Here is a 12863-nt window from a genome sequence, read left to right as displayed (position 1 = left end):
CTCTTCTATAAATCTCACTAACCAACTGAAGCAAAGGGATAACCCAACTAATTCAGGCAAAGATTTCATTGTGAATAAATAAAATATTCAAAGCCACACCGATCAGCTGGAATTTCAGAATGGACTGATGTTAAATATATTGCTAACTCATCTAGGCCTTTGCTGAAGGATCATTACCTTATAAAACTCTTTCAAATGAGGATCGTGCTTATAATATAAACACACTTCAAAGCAAATATTTATGAAGGAAAAATTGTGAAACAGCCTATGAACCGTAAAGCTATTACTTTACAGAAAAGTAGAGAATGATACTGGGATCTGGCATCTTAAGCATAGCATTCACATTTTTCAATATTCCATATTAGCTTTTAACCTTTTCCTTATGTGTAAGTCATTAGCCCGGTACTGCTCACTGGTCACCCTAGCTTGGTATCATCTGCGGACTTGATGCATGTAGCCTCCATCCCCTTCTCCAGGTCATTGACAGAGATGTTGAGCAGGACAGATGCCAGGATAGACCCTGCAGTGCCCCACTTGTTATCTCCAGAGTATGACCCATTTACTATGATCTTGACAAGCCTGCCAATTTTTTACCTGGTTGGTGTCCCCACATACAGACTATTATATCGTGATTTGGATCCTACAAGAATATTGTTGCAGACAGTGTTGAAAGGACTGTTACAGTCTAGGAAAGTTGTTCTCCCCTTGTCCACAAATTGAGCCCTTTTATCACAGAATGCAATCTGGTTGGATAGGCACAATACACGCTTGGTAAATCCATGCTGACAGTTTCCACTCACCTTCACCTTCACGTGCCCAAAAATACCATTCAAGAATATTTGTTCCATGACTTTCCTCAGGAGCAAAGCAAGACTGACCAACCTGTAAATTTCTGGTTTGTTCTTTTGGACTTCTTGGAAGATGGGTGCAACATTTGCCTTTCTCTAGTTGTGGAGGCACGGCATTTCAAATGACCAATTACCATTGTAAAGCATTTATGAAAAATTTATTAAATTTATACTTAACAGATGGAGCGATTCATACCTTTTCCTAATATTTGCTGAAATTATGTTCCAGAAGTTTAATTATATTTCCACAAGAGTATGTTACTTTTTACTTTTCCATTCCAGAAACAGAAGAATTTTTCAAATTCTTGTTTACTGTCCCTTTATCTCTAGAACTTCTTTCATTCTTCTCAGTTACTTTTATTTGTTTGTTTGTTTGTTTTGCTTTGTTTTGTTTATTAGGATATACAAAATCCAGTGTAGACAAGAATTTGATTTAGTGAAGGCAGAGCCATGGTCATGGCCATGCATCTGAGTGGGCAGAAGGGGCAGATGAGAATTTGGATCAGTTCATAGCAGTCCACTGTGTGAAGTGTATGGGCATCTATGTGCTAAGTTATTTAAGACCTTGCTTTCCATTACATTTAGTTGTAAAATAGTAATTCCATGGAATGTTTTTAAGAAGTAGGACAAAGACATGGCTTTGAAAAACAAAGAGCATTTTACATGACAGGGAATCTCTGTTAAAGGCTCATAGTAGGGACTGGTAGAGGGACCAGTACTATGACAGGAAATATATCCTTTTTGCAGTCCAGGTTACTTTTTGACTCCTGAGACACAGCACGGAGCGCAAGTTCTTATTTCATAGGTGCATTGTGCTATGTGAGACACAGCTTGATAAATAACTATGTTAGCTTTAAGAAGTATTGGTTATTTGATTACGTTTGGAGTTTCATTTCGTTTCACTGGAAACAATTATTTCCATTTCCAGAATCAAACAATGCACAGATTAGTTGTAATATTTTGTCATTTTAGTACATCTTCAGTTGAATTTTAGTTTTCTCTCCTTTCTTTTCTTTCAGTTCAAAGTGTTCTTTTGCTTTCTTATCTTTTTCTTGAGAGTCACCATCCCTGGAGGCATTTAAAAGATGTGTAGACCCGGTACTTCAGGACATGGTTTAGGAAGCATGGTAGTGTTGGGTTAACGGTTGGACTTGATGATCTTAGAGGTCTTTTTCAACCTTACTGATTCTATGATTCTATGATCTTTTTCCCTGTTCCAGAATTTTCCAGTATATATGTAAAGATGTATATATGTAAAGAAGTTTAATCACTTTTTCTTTCTTCTGTTCCCTCCATTCTTCTAGGTACTTTTCCTCTTTCTTTCTCTTTTTTTCCTTTTCTCTTTTTCCTTTGTCTTTCCTAGTCTCCCCTTTGTTTATTCAGTTCCACTCTCTAAACCTATTTTCCTTCTTCCCCTTTTCCTACACGCACCTTTGGTTTCATTCTCGCTCTTATTCTCTTTCCCCCTCATTCCCAATTCCCTCCCCTTATGCACATGCAATCTCTGTTCTCTTCCTTCATTAAAAATTATTTTCTGGAATTCCTTAAACTCTGAAGATTTGTGTAAAACTCTGAAGAAGTCATGCAAGGGTCTTCACTTCCACTCATAAGTTTGGATAAGGCCTTATGTACCTCAGAAAATTCTCACCTATGAAGGACTCAATTATTTGTTTGGAGTGGAGAGCATAGAGCATTCAGTCTGGAATTTATGCAGCCAGCCATAATGTGATATGACCTGTGCCTTTAATTCCCATTCTCCCTGTGCTTTCTTGTATTTAACAGTTCTCTTAACAGCTCACAGTTTATTCCCAGTCTTAGAACAGAGTTGTCTTGTAGAGAAAAAGATTTAAAAGTATAAGTTCCATAGATTTGAACTTGCAAATAAGAAATATCATTATTATTTAGGTCTCAATAGGCCTATAGTTCCATTCAAACTATGAAAACAACACCTGAGGCATGACAAGTCTGATATTAGAATAATTTGCTCTGGCTGCAGGTCAAACACCTGATTTTCAGTATTTGTCTGGGGCTACTTCCACAACTCGTGTCTAAAACTAGTGCTTCGTTTAGACCTTCTCACATTTTTGCCTGGACAGCTACTCTACACTAGGGAAAATCCACAAAACCTAGATGTCATGTAGCCAGGGAAGCATCTTAAAAGGAATTATGGAATAAAAGTTGTGTGAGAAATCCATGGAGTCCCAAACTCTGGTGAGTTAACTGTTATGCAGTACTGTGAAGGTTGGTATTGATTTTCAAAGTGATGAGCCCATCACAAGAAAAGACAGACTACCAACCTTGATATCAAATTTTCACCATAACCAGAAGCAGAGCACAAACATTTTGTCTAAGCAATGAGTTTGGACAGTAATCCTCTCTAAAAGTGAAAGCTTACTTGACACTGTGTTTGCGTCTTGTCTTGAAACTATGAACAAAAATGTCTCCTAGTGTCAGTTGTGAACCTGTAATGTAAGAAACTCTGCATAAGAAGCTATAGTAAGATCACCAAGTCATTTTATGGTGAAAAGAATTAAGCAGGTATGAGGCAGCAGTTCCTTTCAGTCACGCTGACCAGCATTTGAAATTGGCTACCTATTACCTATCCCATATTTTATCATTATTCCCAGTACATTCCATCGTTTCCTCTGTTCCCCAGAGAGAGCAATTCAAGAAAAAATTGTTTTGTTATCGAGATGATACACAGACCCCAGCTACAGTTTTTACTGGCATGTTGAGGAGTTAATCAAGCCTTTGTTTGCAATATATTCCCCTTATAACATAATTGCTACGTGACTGTTGATTTGAGTTTTAATTGCCTGATAAATTGAGTGTAAAATCCTATGGTAGGAGAGGAAACAGGAGAAAAAGAGGATGGTTCCATGGCAATTCAACGTAAAAGCATTTTTCTCCTTACAAGCAGGAAACATTTACATAAATTTGAGCACAGGGACCCTGCAGTTGCAGACAGCACTAGGTTAGAAAGCCAAAAGCAGGGCAATCTGGCCTTTTGAATTCTTCTGTTATGGTTTTACATCATGTTGGTTGTTTTGGCTTCTTTTATGGAAATTATTAGAGAACAATAGTTGTTGGTTATGTCATCACTGTGACCATGTCAATTTTATTAATACTCTGCTGTAAAAAGCACATTCTTGTCTGCTTTCATTAAGAAACTGTTCAGAGATTTAGAGCAAAATACAATGTTGGGGCTTTTTTATATACACAGACACTGCCTATACAAAGGTTTGCTTGGAAAGCCAGTCAATTTTGAGTCTTGGCCTTTGAGATAAAAAATTATATCCAACACTTCAAAAGCCCAAGGTTCTGCCACATGCTGTGTGTTTGTGTAACATTTCTGTTTGTGTATTATAAATCTGTAAATTTTATTATTGTATTATAATTATCATTTATTTCTTAAACCCAGAAGATTCTTCATTTTATGCTGTTTGCAATCTCTTGCTTTCATTTTTTCCCTTGGGCTTGGGGAATTTGGTTTTAACGTGTATGGAAATGCAGTAGATGGTATGCGTATGTTTGAAAGGCATGTACCTGCCTTGTCAGAACTGGTTGTTTCCTCTGTGCTGAAAGAATGAAGAAGAGGCCTGTATGTGTACTATCATAGTATTTTCAGAAAACAATACAAAAAAAACCTCTCCAGACTTTTCGCCATGGTATCCCCTTGCTATCTTTCAGAGATCCTCCACTACTATCTTGAAGGTGGAAAGGGTAAATGAAGGGAAGAAGATTCAAATTTTGGATTTTGAAGATGGAAAACACAGCTGGAAGACCATTTTCTGTCATGATGCATCCTCTTTCCCTTAAGATCTGCCTCATAAGCATCATGACTCCAGCCTGTTTCCATACTCTGGGTAAAAGATTTGAAAGAATGGAGCAATTTCTGTGAATATTCACTATGAACGCAAAAGATCTGCGAGGTTCTTCATCAGATAGTTGTAAGGAATAGAAGGTGAAGAGCTTAGGATTTATCTGATAAAGGTACAGCATGTGATTTGCCTCCTTCTTCATAGGGTAATACGTATGATTCAGTCATCTCAAAGTATATTAACAATTCAGTATTTTATTCGGTGCAGTACTCATCAGTTTATCAGTAGACATCTTTAAGGTTTGCTTTGATGACTACTTTCAAAGGATATCCAAAGAATAAAGCAAGAAACTCTAAAAACAACTGTGCAGAGAAGCAAGTATCAAAATAAAAGGAAGCTTCCATATTTCCACGTGCATCTCAACAATTCAGCTAAAGTTCGCAATTTCAGAAACCCTGAAAGTCCAGACTGCCCTGTCTGGAAGATCTGGTTTAACTCTTATAAGAAAACATGAGCTCTCCTAACCAGCTTAGTACTTGTGGCAGAACATATTGATTATGGCTACCTGGATGAATGCTTTTAGGTTTTTTTGAGGCCAGAGACTGAATGAATGTCTAGGCTTTCATACACTCTTGTATCGTATCACCCAGGCCTTGCTAGGAAGCAATCAAAATAGATGTAAAGGTGTTTGATTTATTAGTGACTCCCTCTTTCCAAGTTTTTCACCAAATATTAGTGCTGTTTCTGTCTCTGATCGCAAATTCTAAAATTATACTAAAAATTACTTATGAATACTAAAGTATAGCCACAATAATATTTTTTTTTCACAAAAGTACTAGAATTATTCATAACATAAGATTATTCTATGTGTTATTTCATTGTACTGTGTCTGTTGGGATCTCTGGTACTTTTCTTCAACAGGCTTCTGGATTCATTGTAATATCATTATTCAGAGCTCCTGCATTACAACGCTATTGTTAGTGCAATGAAAAACCACACCAACTAGTCACTGTAGTACATTTAATCTGAACTAGGCCTCCTATTCTTTTACATATCACAAAGGCATAATGTATAGCGGCACACAGATTAAAGACAGAAGACCACATCAGGAATATTATAGTTAAGTTTGCTTATTTTCTGATGGTAAGCTACAGCAATTTTGAGTTTAAACCAGCACATCTCCCTGACCCATTAGTAGCCCAATGATCTCTACATGCCAACACAGATGGGCTGTGTTATTCTTCCCAACTGTCTTTCCCTTGGGGAACATCATTTCTAAGGGCAAGAGAAATAGGTACTATTGAACTATCAAACACCATGGATTGGAAAATAAGATAACAATCACATGCCTCCGGACTCTAGATGTTACAAGAATGTCAAGATGTTACCTGGAGTGGTCCAGTTCACTGGAACTGTGGAACTGTTGGCACGTTGGCACTGTAAAAGTGACTTTTCTGTTTGGACTTTTGTGGCTATATGTCTCCAAAAGAAGTACGCCAATCCTCCCAGTAATTCAAAAGTCCTTCTGGATTCTCCAGAAAATAGTTACTCCTTAGCTGCACACATCACTTCTGTTCTTTGCTCAGGCATCAGCTGTTTCCAAGAAAACTACTGAGGAAAAAGTGGATCTGTCTTCTCAAGAATAAAGCTCCTCTTTAGCAAATCTAGCAAATCTGCTACATATCTCTGGTCTTGATAAATAGTGACAGGTCAAGTGGAAACACTGACAGGCATGAACTTTGAGGTTTCATATCCTATGCCTAAAAAAGGCCAGCATGCTTTCTTCACTCCACACACTAGATAACATGGGTTGGACAATACATGGTGAGGTAAGGTGTAGACAACACTTGCCCACTTCAGAGTTGTTACTTGGGAAAACTAACTTGTGCTGGATGTGAAAGAAGACACCTTTTGTACAAGGGAGTACTGTCAGCAATATTGTTTCTTGCCCAAACAAGTACAACATGATAGACTCTCTAAGAGAGCTACCATTTCTGATACTTCCTTAACCTATGCAAACTGCAAATGCGTATAATTTTGACAGGAGATACTATGGCTGTTGTGTCTGTCAGAGAGACTTGCTGTGTTTCTCTTACTGCCAGGCAGGGGACTCATGAAAGGCCTCATGAGCAAGGCAGGACATTAATCCACTGCTACCCAATAGTGTCATTCCCTTCTTTATCATAGGTGTTCATGTAACTTCAAGTTCTGCAGCAGGGACTGCAGATCCATGTGAAGGTGCACCTCCCTCCTAGTACATCTCCATAAAGATCAGCTTTCTCTGGCTCTCTGTGGAGGCACTGCCTCCTGGAAGCCATCGTCATTCATGCAAATAGTTACTCACTGTTAATTATATATGCACTTATTAATGCGCTTCTGCTAAAATATTTTAAACACTTGAAATTTGAAAATGCAACATGCTTTATAACTTGTAAAAAATTGAAAGGGGCATGCATGGGGTGTTGCGTGTTTCCCATAAAAAATGAGAATATTTTTGACGGATGCAATATGGCAGAATATATTAAGATAATTAATTTATGTTCATTCCAGGTTTTTTTCTTCCTTTCTCAGCATGACCTCTGTTTCATGCAAAAGAGAACAACCAAAAATGGATTTGTTTATAGACTGAAAACACTCAGAATTTTATCATTTCATGGTAAACTTGTAGTCTAAGTTGTTTTGTACTTTGATTGATGGAAACCATAATAATTTTTTTTATTTGACTCAAACATTTCAGTGCAGTCACAAGGTTTTTGTTGTTTCACAGCTTTCTGATCAACTACTTTTATTTTTCACTTTTTTTCTTCACATAAATAATATTGTTTCCAGGACCCAACAGCTGGCACTTACTGGCTGAAGGAATGAACAGGAAGACAGTGTGTTCATAGGATTACAGAACAAGCTGAGAAGGAAAATTTATGCAGAGTTTTGTAAGCTTAGTGAGGCAGAAAATAGATTGGGGTGCAGAGAAGAAATAATGTGTCAGTCAAAGCTAAGCATACAGACATAAGCTTCCACAACACAAGAGTAATCATGTGCTTTCTTAGCGTTTGTGACTTCAGCAGTTACTTCTGAGTTTGGGTAGAACAGCAGACAGATGTTTTCTAGAGATCCTACTCTTAAGAGACTCTTTACAAGCCTTTCTTAAAGCCTGGCAAAAGCAAGAACAGAGCTGCCTTGGAAGATGTAAGAGATGGTAGAATGGCTTCAAGGAAGCATCCTAAGAAGGGGAAAAACTTTGCAGCTGAACACCGTAACTTGGCCATTCCATTGCCTTGTGTAACTAATTTTCTTCAAGTTTATAATTTCATCTCAATACAATCAATTTTTGTGTAGCATAGTGCAGGTCAGTGCTTTGTACTCAATACTGACAAATGAAAGCAAGAATTATATGCTGATAGTTTATTGTAATAGTTTCTATCAAGTCAGGATACTGCAACTGTTTTTCAAGCCCTTCTCTGCAGATATTTTTGTCTAATGGCTTCTGCTGGTCTCCTTTCTCTAATTGATTTATAAGTGAGGATCTGCTCCCTGAAATGACTACGAATGACAAGATTTTACAAGCAAGATAATACTACTGGCAATACCATGCAAATTGCCAGAAAAGCATTAGACTGCAATTTAACTAGCACCTAAGAAAGAATATCTGTTATATATGTGACATAGAGCAATTAAAGAACCTGTTCTTTTGCATTCAGAGTATCTATTTAATTATTTTACTTGAAGCATATTCTTAGTTGCTTTTGAGCGTTTGAGCTCATATTGATCTGAATATTGAGCATATTTTGAGATAATGGTACTCAAATTTCATAACATTAAAGAAGAAAGAACAGCCTGAAATAATCCGTTTTAGAGGTAAAGGGGCAATGATCATCTATCTTTGCTACTCTGAATATACACAGGGCTATCAGCTGACTTCAGTTACATCCCCTCAGTAACAGTTTGATAGGTTCTATTGAACGCCTGATTAAGATTTATATTCTATAGAACACAATGTTCATTTAATAGTACCATCATTATTAAGTCAGGTACTTTACTGCTACTTTTACAGGCTACAGCTCGTGTGCACAAGAAGTAAGCAAAGTCACTTCACTGTTATATGGTGGATAAGAAATAACAGATCATCCAATTTTCCAAGACATGTTTTTCCTATCTCTTAACAGCACACTTCTATCAACATATTTAGATATTTGTGGCCGGTTAATATGGCCCATTTTCACCTGGCAACAGCATCAGCCCTTAGCAACAGTATGTGTGTATTCAGACCACTAGTAACACTGAGCCAAAATAGAAGATCAGACTACAGAAAAGTTTGGACAATGTAAGTCAGGAATTTTCAGGTGTTATTTCACCTTAGCAACAGTCTCATTTCATTCCCTAGCAACTCTGAATATAAAGTCAGTTTTGTTTTCCTGTTCAAAATTACCTCTTGGGAACAACTAAGAGGATTCCCTTGTCAACTTTAATGAAATTCAGTGTTTCACTTATTCCTGGTTTAAGATAAATGGCAGAATTCAATATTGCTCAATGAACAACCTATGTCATAGCTTGAGAGTTATGAAAATTAAGATGGTAGAGCTGTATTTTACTGCTATTCTTCTATTTCTTTATGCAAATTTGTATGCAGCTGCTAATTCACAAATTTTTGTTAGTATTATACACGTAAAAGATCATTGCTTTCATCCATCAAGCTCCTTGCATCCTGAGCAAGCTTTTATAACATTTCATAACAAAGGCCTACATATTCTTGTACTAGCATCTTTGAGGAGAAAATACCTTGCCCCTGATGGGAGTAGTAAGTCTCAAATGTTATTTTATTGCCATTCTTATCTATCCACCTACTTATCCATTGGTACAGAAGTATCAGCTAAAATCTTACAGTAAATCTCTTATGATGAGCATCCCCTACAATTGTGGTTAGATTTCAGCAAAATTTCTGTAGTATGGCTGATACTTATCTTGTGGTGGACACTTATCTAGCAGTGGTTCCTCAGTGTGTTAGCATATTGTATACTTTTAATTTTCTACCAGTATCTCACTGTATTGAAATTATTCAGTTTTTCTGTTTAAAGAGCCTTCTGGACTTTGTATTTCAATATTTAAAGAAATACGATGCCATACTGCATTCTTAAGAGAGAGTAATTGATATTATGTTAAAAGGTATTTGTGTACACTGCAGAATTGAAACAAGAATAGGAAAGAAGGAAATGAAAAACAATTTGAATGATCACAGAGCTTGTTAGTTCCATTTGTGCCTTCTGGTTGTTACCTGTTTCTTTATTCCACTCCAATAACAAACCACTATATATACATAAAGGGATACATGTAATGGTCTGCACTGGATATGCATTTTGTCCTTTTTTCAATTTTCAGTGCTGACATTTGCTTACAGAGCCTTCATAGTCTTCATATAAATTTTTTAAACAATGAAATAATTTTACACCCTCAGAGTATGTGTGTTTGTAAGAAAGCAAAATATTGTGTCATCGCTATGTGACTTGAAAAAAACAAGTAATCTGACCCATAAACACAGTAACTTTTCAGGGTGTTTTGTAATCTGGTCTTTAATTCTGTGACTCAGGACTAACCCACACAGTAAGTAATATTATTCCTCTTACCTCACCACACAGCATCGATCTGTTTCCAAATCTTATCTCCAAATGGTCTTCTCTTATACACTATACACACTGAAAAGGTATACAATCCTTTTCTACACATGCAGTCATTTCTACATATCCTTTCTGCACCATCAACCAGACACAGAGGGCATTGCTTATTGTTACCATGGGCATGCTTTGAAGTGTTTCCATTTCCTACAGTCTTTTCCACTTAACTAGACTTAATTTCAGCTTATTAAAAACAAATTCCGCCTGATCATAAAATAGCCTCATAGCAACAATAAACTTCAGCACAGGAAAAAAAGCTCTAATCGTCTCTTAACTGAAAGTAGCATGTATGTTTAAATATGAAAACATATGACAAAATGTTGTGAAATAAATTATTTATAGTCAATATTATTGTACTTCAGTCACTCATGTTCTCTTTGGGTACTATTCTGTTTGAGGTATTGAAATCTTGTTAGTGTAACAGACAAGAATATGATTTCTTATATTACAGTTCTGTGTATGTATACAGTGTTAATATACCTGGCTATGTCCTATGTTCATTATCACATGAAATCACATTTTTCAGATGAAACAAGTATACCTTGCATATCAGCCCATACGTTATGCACACTTATAAATATATTCTGAGATACACACAATCTTTAGATAATCAGGAGAATCAGCCAATATACTGTGAAATCTGACCTCAGGAATTCCCCATGAATAAATAGAAGTCAGACTTTAATGACATCTTAGTACCATATAACCTGCCACTTCCTCGGTAAGAACTTCACATTTAGTTTAACTTCAGAATACCAACACTATAAATTTTGCATATCAACTTTTTAATGAGAATCAGGAAAAGGATATCATGTAATCCCTTCACTGGATATAAAGACAGGTTAAGATACAATTAAATGGTGGTTTATCAAAAGAAATCAATAAAGTTGCAAGAGCTACAAAATGGCAGAGGTGTTCTAGCACCGCTTACAGAAATAAGTTAGAAGACACATTAAAAATTTATTCCGATTAATTTTTCTTTAGAGAAAATATTAGAAAGAAATTATACTGAAGGAATGATTAGTGTATCAGTTTGGGGAAAACAGGTACAATGCGTTTAGGCTTTAATAATAGAACAATTGGAAAACTGCTGTGTGGACAGAGATTTCTGGCACGGCTGTGAAATATGAAACTGTTTTAAAATTAATTTCTGGTGTTAATTAAAGGCCTGATTCAAACCCCCTCTTGAGGCCCAGGGAAACTTATCCATTGCATTCAGTAAATATTGGAACTAATCCTATGACATCTCTACCACAATAGAAAAATGCTGAATTTTGTAATTCAGATTTTTAAAAGCAGTTAATGAGTTTGCAAAGGAAAGATGAAAGATTAAAATTCTGATGTCATGAATATGGTGATGTCAAGATTTAATATTAAATCAGGGTACAGATATTTATTTAATTATGTATCTGCTGTTACGAATACTTTCCCAAATTAGGAGACGTTATTCAAAAACAGTTCTGAGATTTCTCTTTATTACTGCCAGATTTGGGGAGGTTCTTCACACTGGCAAACAGTCAGACAAAATAACACAATAAGAAGATGCAGAAGTATACGCAACTTCTAGATGACTGGAAACATATTTTTAAATGGAAATCAGAAGCAATATATTTTGGGGGGAAATGAACCAAAATAATAACTTTTCATTAAGTGGAAAAGCCTTGTTGTGTTATACACAAGTCAGAAAAACAACTGGTTGCTGTAAAATACTTACATTGTTTTATAATGCAATATACCCCAAGAGATTTAAGGTTTTGCACATCACTGATCAGACTGCAGCTAACATGAGTTATACAAATTTTCCTGGAGCGGATACACTTTCTCACAGTCATTTTATTGACTGAAGTTCATCCCTGTGCAGAAGACCTGTCCAACACCTATGCAGAGAAATTAAAACTTGTTCCTGTAAACACTTAAGCATCTGTTTATTTTTGCATGACTAAGGAGCTCTTTTCCATTTTAGCAGGCTTGCTGATGTGTGTAGACTTCAGTGTTCATAAATGTTTCATAGCATTTCTGAACATAACCATCAAGAAAGACTGTGTTCTAAATGTGTGGTACATTTATCTTGTACTTGTCCTCAATATAATAGTGAATTTGCATTAAGTAAACTCTTCTGCAGAACTACTAAAAAGTCAGTTGCTTGACTCCATAATTAATATGTATTATGAAAACTAAAAATCTGATTCTACAGTCCTTACTTTCAACTCAGAGGAAATATTTTATTGACAGTAAGTGGGCCAACATGTAAAGGTGCAATACGATTGAAATTAGTGGAGCTGCAAATGGTACAATTAGTACTAGTACTAGACTATAAGAGCAGAATTTGATGCAGTGATTTTGCGTAAATTATTGCTTGAAGACAAACTGCATCTTTAGAGTTTTCCAGTAATAAATATAATTAAAATAGCAAAGTATGACAGAAAACTTTGGAGTATCAGTTTTACGTGCAAGATTGTCATTGAAAGCCTGAAAAAGAAAAGTGGATTAGAGGACCTACTAAAGAGGAAAGATACTTTGATGCTGAA

This window comes from Phalacrocorax carbo, chromosome Z, assembly GCF_963921805.1.
Source record: "Phalacrocorax carbo chromosome Z, bPhaCar2.1, whole genome shotgun sequence".
Classification (NCBI taxonomy): Eukaryota; Metazoa; Chordata; class Aves; order Suliformes; family Phalacrocoracidae; genus Phalacrocorax; species Phalacrocorax carbo.
Note: the sequence above shows the minus strand (reverse complement) of the source record.